The sequence below is a fragment of the Cupressus sempervirens genome, chromosome 4 (genome assembly GCF_028749045.1).
Source record: "Cupressus sempervirens isolate cs-2001-9-10 chromosome 4, ASM2874904v1, whole genome shotgun sequence".
Lineage (NCBI taxonomy): Eukaryota > Viridiplantae > Streptophyta > Pinopsida > Cupressales > Cupressaceae > Cupressus > Cupressus sempervirens.
Window position 1 is genome coordinate 570,793,863 of NC_143121.1, and position 11,866 is coordinate 570,805,728.

The following is an 11,866-nucleotide window of genomic DNA, read 5'->3' on the forward strand; positions in this document are numbered from 1 at the left end:
TTCTATTATCAAGAAGAAGGTATTGATTATGGTGAAAATTTTGCTCCTGTTGCAAGATTAGAAGTTGTTAGAACTTTACTTGCTTATGTTACACATATAGGATTTAAAGTTTATCAAATGGATGTGAAATTTGCATTCTTTAATGGGATTCTTAAAGAGGAAGTCTACATAGAACAACCTGAAGGTTTTGTGGATCCTAGCAAAAGAGATATGGTTTGCAAATTGCACAAAGTGTCATATGGTCTCAAGCAAGCTTCCAGAGCTTGGTATGAAATACTTCATAACTACTTGATAAAGATTGGTTTTCAAAGAACAAATGATAACATTAGGGGTAAGTGCACCAAGTTGTGGTGCCAAAAAGATGACACCATTTTTTTTCTTTGTAGTTTTAAATAGTGCGCACGCACTATAGCGTGCACGCGCTATGCCTTGGGTATACCAAGCCATAGCGCACATGTGCTATAGTGTGTACACACCATAGCACGTGCGCGTTTTTTGAAAAAAAAATTTTACAAAGCGCGTACGTGCTATTTGAAAGTAAATTTAATAAGCTTTAAAAAGCGCAGCGCGCACGCACTATATCACGCACGCACTATTTAAAGATTTAAATTCTACCAAGCCTAACTTTTGGTTTTGCCTTGGGGATCCAAACCAAAGCTTTGGAGTCCATAAACTGGTCTGAGACGTGTTTTGCTGCAAACATACAAAAAATGATTGATTTTTCTTGTGTGCTCTCCTTCTAGTTTCTTCGTGGTTGAGCATCAATAAAATCAAGTTACATGACATTGTAGGTCTCTTTGTTAGCTACACAACCATATAATTTATTTTTAATTTGAACTATTTTAAGCCTTTCATCAATAATTTCTTTTGAATGTATGTCCATTTTTTGTCAAAAACCAACATGTACTAATTGGGTTGTAGATTTTAGCTCGTTCATCAAATTTTGAAACAACTTAATTTTTTAGAAACTAGACTCCATTCTACACACTTTGAAAAAAAGAAGTTTTGATTTTAGATTAGTTTTCAATCATTTCTAGGGGGAGCACACAGATATTTCACATTTTTCAAATGTGTCTAATTAAAAAATTCATTAAAAAAAATACACATTATAAAATTACCCAAAAAATCTGGGATAAACTAGATAGTGTTAGGTAACTTTTGACTGGAGCGATTAAAGAATTTCAAAAACAAAGTTAAAATTTTGGGGGGGCCACACTTTGTACTATGTTATATTTTTCTGGAATAAACAACACCACTTTTTGTGGCCCCCTTTTTTGAGGACCTAAAACTAAACCATTTTGAAAAAAAATTAGTAGTTTAGAAACTAGATTCAGAGGACTATGACTTTTGTTTTTGTCATATCTTAAAATTTTGAGCGTAACTATCTTCAAATTCTTGTTGAGGTCCAGAAATTGTTGACTTGAGGAAAAAGGTGTCCATTTATACCCCCTTTTGGCACCACAACTTGATGCACTTACCCTTAGCCTATATATCAAAGAAGGACTAGAGAAGAAGATTGTGTTGGTTGAAATCTTTGTGAATGAAACATTATTTACTAGAAATGAAGACTTATGCAGTTTTTCAAAAGAGATGAGTAAAGAATTTGAGACATCCATGTTTGGAGAGATAAAATTCTTTGTTGGATTGCAGATTTAGTAGAAGAAAGATGGTATCTACATTACTCCATTCAAATATATCAAGGAGATACTAAAGAAGTTTGGAATGGAAGATTCAAGACTAGTTGGAACACCTATGTCTATTGGATATAAGCTTTCCAAAAATGATGATTCCAAGGAGGTAGATCAGACCACATACAGATCAATGATTGAAAAACTGCAATATGTAGTGCATACAAGGCCTGATATTGCATTAGCAGTTGGTATGGTGGCAAGATTCTCAACAAATCCTAAAGAAAGCCATATGATGGCAATCAAGAGAATCATGAGGTATTTGGAGGGTACTGAAGACTATGGATTATGGTACAAGAAAGGAGGCAATCTAGATTTGAAAAGATTCATAAATGTTGATTGGACAAGGAGTGTTGATGACAGGAAGAGCACCAATGGTGGAGCATTATTTCATGGTAAAAGACTAGTGTCTTGGACAAGCAAGAAGTAGAATTGCATTTCTCAGTCTATAGCAGAGACAGAGTATGTAGCAGCAGCAGTTAATTACTCCAGTGTTGTTTGGTTCAAACAACTATTGGTAGATATGAAGATAGAAATCAAGGTTCTAGTGGTTATCTTATGTGATAACACCAGTGCAATTAATATATCAAAGAATCCTGTGATGCATACCAAAACCAAACACATTGCTATAAAATATGATTTTTTGAGAGAATTAGTGCAAGATAAAGTGGTAAGATTGGAATATGCAAATACCAAAAAACAAATTGCAGACATATTCACTAAACCATTACTGAAGGATGCATTTTTGTAGCTAAGAGGTAAGTTAGGGGCCATTCTCCTATCTGAAGCTCACTAAATGAAGTTTAGTGATGTATTAAGCAGAGCATCTTGAAAATCAATCAGTTGATGTAGTATTGAAAAGGGCACATCACATATGAATTAGTACATAAGGTACATTAATATTCTTTAAATATTGTCTTTAGCATGAGATGTCAAAGAGTGAGAGTTTGTTTTCATATCACAAAAATTTTCTAAAGAGGAATAACATACATTTCATAGAAATTTTGTTTGAAGATGTCAGAGAAGAAGAAGAACTTGGTTTGATATCAAATAGGAGAAATTTGCTATTAGAAGACAGAGTTTGCTGACAAAGGGAGAAACTGAAGGCAGAGGGAGTTCTCATGGATGAGAATCAGAATGAAACTAAGGATATGTTCCTTACTTTATTTTTGCTCTAAAATTTCATTGTAGTATGACATGTTGTGTTGTCATCAATGCCAAAGAGGGAGATTGTTGAAAATAATTAGTTAATTGTGTATTGTCTTCGATGTTACAAAAAATGTCATATCTTTACCAGTCAGTGTATTTAGTCTACCGAGCATTCTAGAGTTTGTCAAGTTCAGAAGACAGTGTCTATGAAGTTCACTCAGGCGACAAAGAGAAGTTCATAGAAGTTGAGTGTTAACCGAGACCACTCAATTAATGAAGAAAAAGTTGGATGGAACCAGTGTTAACTAACCTCACTCAGTTACTAAAAGAACTTTGTGAAAATGCAATGTTAACCGAGTTCACTTGGTTAACACAGGAACATAGTTTCTGAGTTAGTGTCTACCAAACAAGGTCGACTAACAAAGGATTTTTTTGTTTTGGCATATTGAGTTCAAGAGTTTTGTTTGTTGGTTCTAGCCAACTGAGAAGATGAATATTAAATATTTCAAGTTGTATTCAAACCAACTTGACAATGTGTATGATATAAATATAAGGTCAATTTGAGAATTGAATGTGTGCAAGTGAATAGAAGATTTGAATATGCTTAGAGGAAGCAAATTAGAAGGATAAGAAGAATATCCTTGTGGAGCTGCAAAGATATATTCGATCAGAAAGGATTAAGTATACAAGCTAGAATTGAGATCTATAATTAGCAATTTAGTTGCATCAGAAATTAGGTCATCTCATTGTTACTTTCTAACCATTACAAGAGTGATCTAAATCTCTTAATAGAGTTGGCTTAACAGCTATTTGTAAATCCTCTGACAAGGTGACATTTCTAGATTGAAGTGTCTAAAGAACTCTAACAAAGCCACTCCTAATAGGGACACACCTAATAGTGTGTTTTGTAACCTTTAACAGGGTTGGCTCCTAATAGAGCTCACTTCAAAAGAGTGAAAATCAGTAACTAGTTGTAATTGGTGGTTTTTTCCAAATTGGGTTTCCATGTTAAATCTTGGTGTTACTTTTGTTCATGCTATTTCTTTTATGTGTCTGCAATTAAAGTTAAGAGTAAAGTTAATCACAGATAATATCTTAAGATTTTCATTTGTCGAGTTATGGTTGTTATTTCAGTGCTTACCGAGTTACAACATTTACTACTGTAAATTGAGTGCCCATGTGTTTACTGAGCATCAGTAATTTCAGTGAAGGTTATGTTATGTATTGACATCTAAGGGATCTATGATTTATTTTAGTGGTAATTGATTCACCCTCCCCTCTCAGTTACTCCTCTTATATATTTCCAACAGAGTCTTTGTAAGACATCTACATTACGTAATAAATAGCATCATCTTAGTCATTTAAAATCATCAAACAATACCATCTTAGATCATTTAGAATCATTACTTCATATAAAAAGGTATCAAAATTTAGAGCATTTTTTATAACACATGCATAAATCTTAATCTTAATTATACAACACTTATGTCTTTATACATTTTGTTGAGCATAATTTTAGTCTTTGTACTTAAATAATAAAATTTGATTTCTATTAAAAAATATAATCTTCCTTTTGCTTGTTAAAGAAATCCCTTAAAATGTCAGAAAGAATCATTAGAAGTTTTATATACAATGTATACATACATGATAAAAAATCATTATTTAAAAATTGAAAACAAAACTCTATATTGTTGAAACCAAATTTATAAAAGAAATTAGATGCAAAGAACATAAATATTAGAATAACTTAGTCAAATTTCATCTATATACCTTGATACTTTTTGTAAGGACATAAAAGGGGAAAAAATTAAGTGGTCTAAATATATTAATAACAATTTTATAAGTATAATTTATATAGTATATAGATCTTAGGTTAAATATTATTCAATAGATTACATAAAAATCTTGTTATATTTATGAAAGATCATTATTATAATGAACAACTACCAAATGGTTGCATCCATCCATCCTTTATCTAAGGTTTTGCTTTTGACTATATAAGAAGTCTTATTGTACTATTGCATTCACTTCAATCAATAACTCAATGAATATGTACCAATCACAAATAATTATTTTTAGGTAATTTACATATTTCTTAAGTTCTATAATTTATTTATATTTTTTTGTTCTAAAAGTTAAATATATTAAATTTGATTGGCTCAATTCATTTTGTATTTTGTGTTATAGGAGCCTTTTTTTGTAAGGTTCTCATATTTCATATTTTTAGGCTAAAATTTCCATACACAATTTGTGAATTGCAATGTACATTAAGAGTTAAATAATATACTATAGTTATATTTGAACAATAGTATGCAATTAAAATTCTAGTACATAATTTATAAATGATATTTTTTTATTAAAATATAAACTATATTTTATAAAATTATAAAATTACATATATTTTATAAACTATTTACATATAATAATTAATTCTATAAATTTATAATATATGATGATAATTAAATAATATATTACTATTATATTTGGAGGATAATATAATAAACAACTATTATACATTCTAAACTATTTCTTATACTAAACTTATAATATACAAAATAGAAAAATTTAAAATACTTAAAAATATTAATATATATTATATATCTAGTACTATATTAACTATTTCTAAAATAGTAAACTATCACAATTTAAAATACTTAAAAAATATTATTATATACTATATATATCTAGTACTATAATTATCACAACTTTATATTTCTAAAATAAAATTATTTATTATACTTGACAATATTCAATATTAAATTAAAATTTCTAATTATTATAAAAACTATTATGACAAGTACATGCCACTATGTGGCACTTATTTTTAAAATATGTTACTAATATATGTATGTTGGAGATATTGAAAATTATTTTGTGATAGAAAGGAGATGAGATATTCAAAATATCAAAGTTTTAGAATTTATGTAATAAACAATATAAATTTTAATGATGTTTCTTGTGAAGATTTTTTATTATATGATTTTTTTAATATGTGTTTTTTGTATGCTACATATTTCATCATATTATTTAATCTATTATTTTTAATTTTTTAATAGATAAATAGCATTCCTATCATATGTCTAGCTATTATGATTTATTTTCACTAAATATAAATTATGTAGAAAAATATGTATTATTTTTATCATGTCTTAATTCAAACTTTATGCTATAAAATTTTTATATTTAGACTAGGTTGTGTAAAACATATTAAGTATATTATATTCAATACCCTATAATACAACAGTTGATGATGAATATAGTGGATTATATTAGAAAATATTGAAAGATGGCTTGCAAATAGAATGGTTTCACCTTAAATGTCTTGTCTTGGTGTTTATAAAACATTTAAACAAAATAAATGTAAATGTGTGGTAATAGTTGTCATCTTATTTTATAAAATAGAGAGAATAATATAAAACAAGGATAATAGAAACAAAAATAATTGCATTTGATTTGTTGAAATAAAAAATATTAAGTAAAAGTACTAAGTGTTTCATCCATAGATATTTTTTTACTATTTTAATTATAATTTTTTAAATTTTAATTGTAGGATGTGTTGGAAGTATAAGTACAAAGTCTAAATTGAGTTATTCTCAAATTTTGACTATTGTAAAATCTATGTACAAAAATGAATTGGATTAAAATAATGAGATTTCAAGGTGTAGGTTTGAAAACTTTACATGGGAGTAAATTGTGTAGAGAGAAGTACTCAACGATAATAGTTTTCTTGATAGATCTACTACATGTGCCAAAAACTTGTAGTTTTGATATACAAAGATATTAGTTTACTTGGCATAACATGTCCTCTCTTGGTCAAATTGTTATTGTCAATTTAATAGTCTTGTTGAAAAAAATTAAATATTAAAATTAAGAAATGATTTTTTTAATAGAATTAACTTTCTTACTTATAGATTTAACCTACATAAAGATAAATGAACTAAAAATGAAATAAAAATAAAAATAATATTAATAAAAATTAAATTATTTATTAATTTTTACATTAAAAAATGCTACTTAAATATTGAATTAAACAATCCAATCAAAAAAAATTGGAAGATTTGCATTTGTCACCATTTCTATCTTATGAAATCATAACATTGAAATAATAATACCTTACAACCTTAAATTCAAAATGTCAATTAAAATCTTGAATTACTAATAATAGTAGGAAACTTGTTAAATAGTTCCACTATTCAATCATTATGCTTTGAAAAGAGATTGAAATAACAACCTATAGTGGGAAGTCTTTTATAAAATATTAAGGTGGATAAAACTAGTAGTAACCCTCAAAATGAGGAAGAACATCTTGATTTGGATTCTCTTGAAAACTATGTAGTTATAAAAAGTTGAATTCATACAAATTCTATATCACAAGTCCTTTTCAAACACATTAGTTTCTATTATGATTGTATTTAAGTGTCTAAATCTTTTATTTAAATTGAGAAATTATTAAACATGTTTTATATGTTTGATATTTTTATATATATGTGCATCCTAAAATATTTCCATACAATAATGGTAGTGCTTCTTTAAATCTGGTCCTATAAGACCTCGTATATATGAACCAATCAAATTAACATAAAATACTTTTAATGAATTTTAAAAATAAAAATTTGACATTTAAACATTAGTATAATGAAAAATGAAAAATAAAAATAAAACTAATGACATTTGATTGGTTGAAATAGAAACTATTAATAATGAGTTAAGAGCAAGTGATTACAATAGTATAGGCTACGAAAAATACAATAAGAACTATGATCTTAGTCCCCATCTTTTGTTAAAAATGAGCATTAAATTTGTTATGTCTCAAAAAAAATAGACAACTTAGAAACATAATGAAAAGGTATAGTTGAATAACATAATTACTCTTCTTAGTTGTTTATGTTCTAGGCTTTAGCCTTTGTCATTCCTAAGTTGTTTCTGTTCCTGGTCTTTTCTTTGATCTTTTTATTTAGGCTGGGCCTTGGGCTTATTATTAGCCTTTGAACTTGTACTCTTTTGGCTGGGCTTTTCACGCTTATTATCAGCCTTGTTATTGTTTTAACTCTTGGGTTTCAAGGTCCTTGTAAAACCTGTTTATCTAATCAAAAACATAATTACTCTTCTATCAATATATAAATAATTTAAACATTTATTTAAAGATTAAAAACCTACTAGCATTATTTTTAAAATAATATTATATTGAACCATTTCATGCTCCCACTCCTCTTCGCCCCTATGCTATGTCACATCTCTTGTTGAATCATCTGTGTATGTGTTTATGTCACATCTCTTGCTGAATCATGTCTTAATGAATCAAGTGTGCATGTTTTGATATTATCTTACTATTAGTATGATCTGAACCAAAAAAAAAAAAGATACATACCTAAATTGTAGGAACTATCTTTTTGAATTCTTTAAATGTTTTAAATCTTAATCGATTATGCTCACTTCTCATACCCACTCTAGAGATATTAAAGAATATTCAATTCTTCTCTGTTTAACTAGGTCTAAAAAATCTTGATACATTTGGCTAAGGCCAATACCAATATGGCAATAGATAGCCTTGAGAGGAAAGAAAGACTTGATATGAAGGTTGAGCTTAGTTTGTCACCTCCATCACTTGGGAGACAACTTGTGTTATCTCAACCAAAGGCAGAAGAAAACATATTGAGGAAAAGAAAATGGGAACAAAGCAAGACTCAGGAGCATCAATATCTCCTCACTGCAAGGAAATATAGATGCAATAACTCAAGCAAGGGTGTGGACCTCCAAATGGAATCACCACTCCCCTTAGGTTGGTAGTAATATCTAGACCTTAAAGTAAGCCATTTCTTCTCTTTTGAATTAAAATTATTATACCATATTTTAATGGTGATCCTTAAACATCACATACTAAGGAAGAAATTAAGTTTGAAAAAAAGTAAATATAGATGCAATATCTTTAAGGATACTTTTTTTCAAACTTAATTTCTTCCTTAGTATGTGATGTTTAAGGATCACCATTAAAATATGGTATAATAATTTTAATTCAAAAGAGAAGAAATGGCTTACTTTAAGGTCTAGATATTACTACCAACCTAAGGGGAGTGGTGATTCCATTTGGAGGTCCACACCCTTGCTTGAGTTATTGCATCTATATTTCCTTGCAGTGAGGAGATATTGATGCTCCTGAGATATTGAGCATCAATATCTCCTCACTGCAAGGAAATATAGATGCAATAACTCAAGCAAGGGTGTGGACCTCCAAATGGAATCACCACTCCCCTTAGGTTGGTAGTAATATCTAGACCTTAAAGTAAGCCATTTCTTCTCTTTTGAATTAAAATTATTATACCATATTTTAATGGTGATCCTTAAACATCACATACTAAGGAAGAAATTAAGTTATTTTTCCTGTTTAACACTTCCACTTGAGAATCAAGCCTTATTATGTGATGTTTAAGCCATCCGTAGACATAATTGTGTGACATTCATTATATGTATATCTTGATGCATGCACATTTTTGCCTTGTGAATTCAAACTACAATACCATTTTGAACTTATAATTGTTTGAGATTCATCATAACTAATCATATTTGTTGCTCTGATCATAATATTTAGGAGAGATATACTACATGAACAAAAGAACTCAAGAGAAAACATGTCATGATCCAAGGAACAGCTAAATTTGGAGCTTAAGATTTCTTCTAAGACAACATTTGATCATTTTCATGGAAGAGTGTAGCAAGGATTGAGAAAATATATGAATAATGAGATGTTTGTTGCAACTTGTGCACAATGTCAGATGTTTGTGATGTTATCCGAGAATTCTCCATCATGTCCAAACTGCAAACATGTGCACCCATTAAACCAAATCTTTCCCTACTATCGAAGAAAAGACTATAAATTTGTTTATATAATTTGATCAAGTACATGTATAGAGGTGGGGAAGAATAGGGTTGTTCTTGTTTGTTTGGTTTCATATTACCTAGGAAATTTCATTTCCCTGATTGCATGCCACAACCAAGCTTTGAATTTTGGAGGACATAATAAATTTGATAGTATGCTATAACCACCTCCCTCACTAACTCTCTTGGAAAGAGCAAAACTATAAACTACATGGAAATGAGAAGCCTAAGCATGGGCCAGCTTGTTCCCATGCTTATTTTGTAATACAATGCATTATATATAGTTGTTGACAGTTTTCATGTTCTACTTGTGTTCTACCTTTATCTTCAATCACAATGTGATACTGATCAAAGTGGTTGGCACTCCCTTAGTACACTTAAGAAATTTAATACTCCATGTTGGTTCCATAATATATCATTGAATATATTATTATAACAAGTGCCATGTAGTAGCATGTACTTGCCATTATAGTGAATCACAATGGAATAGAAATATGATATTTTTGAAACTTTACATGTTGAACATTAAAAGAACCCAAGAAAATAATTATGCATATCAAATAACCATCACATCAAAATTAATGATTGGAAGAGAAATCCTTGACATGGAATAATCTATCATAAAATATGTATAATAAAAAATAATTGCATGGTCAATTAGTATAGAGGTCTATAATTGATTGGCATATTATTTCATTTGAATCATTGGGTTCATTTTGTAAGAGTGAATTAGACTTAGGACCATTTCCTTTTTATCAATATAGTGTTATTTTTGCAATGCCGTTTCTTGTCTATTGCTACATTTTCATAATTCAACCAATGTTGATATCACTAACTTATGTGTGTACACAAAACATTAACAAGATAACTTTTTGATGTTATATTTATATGTTAAGAAATCTATTAACCATATAATCATGTGAAAAATTAGGATTGGATTGTTTAGAATATTTTATAGTTTTAATACAAATGGAGGCATTTAAAAAAATAAAATCATTGGAATATTTAGGTTACTAAAATGCTACTTTTCTTAATTATTCTAATTATTATTGCTTCATTTGTTTGTGACAACACATCAGCAAGATAACTTTCTTTACAAAGCATAGATTTTGATAAAAATGAAATAAGAAAATAAATCATAACTATTGAAAATTTATAAAAGGTAATCTTCATTTTTTACTATTTGATTTTACCTTAGTGAAAATTTATAAAAATTAAATCTTGTAAATTGGTTAAAATTTAGTGAGAAACTATATGAATATTTTTAAAATATGAAATTATTCAATTGATTTATTGTAAAATAAATAATATTAAATTTTATAGAAACTAAAATTTGGCCGAAAAAAGTGCAATATGGAGAACCCTTCGAAAAAAGGGCTCTTATAACACAAAAGCAATTCAACCAATCATATAATTTGTTTTATATTAAAAAAAAAAAACAAAAAAAACAAAAACAAAACATTAGATAATTTACAATTACTTTAAAATAATTACTTGTTATTGGTGGAAATGGTAGAAATTAATTATGTTTTGAGCAAAACTAAATGCAATAGTATTTGCCTATGGCAAGTAAGATAATAATAATTAATTTGATAGATAAGTCATAATTAACATTTTTATATCAATTGCAATTTAAAAAATTATTTTCTAATCAATTAAGTATTATTTTTTAAATTATGTTAAATACACAGTTTTGGCGTTCTTTCATCAACCAAGTGAATTTAGTTCAAATTCAATTAATTATTTTAATCTTTGATTTTTAATAATTATAATTATTACTCTATTTTCTTAATGTTTAAAGTCTTTTACTATAGTTTAGGGTTTATATTTAACAAAATCATTCATTTTAGATCATTTACGATAATGTAATCTTATTGTACTTGTCATTACTATTGCATTCACTTTCACAATTAGGTAATTAGTTTTGCAAACTTCCACCAATTATATTCACTTATTTCTATAGTTTTTATAGTCTTTATCAATTAAAAATGTTCTTAAAATAACTTGTTTGAATTGTAGTTGGCTCAAATATTCAATTATTTCTAAAGTATTTATAGTTTTTATCAATTAAAAATATTCTTAAAAATAACTTATTTGAATTGTAATGGCTCAATGCTCCCTCCATATTGCATTTGTTACGACAAAGACATTGCAAT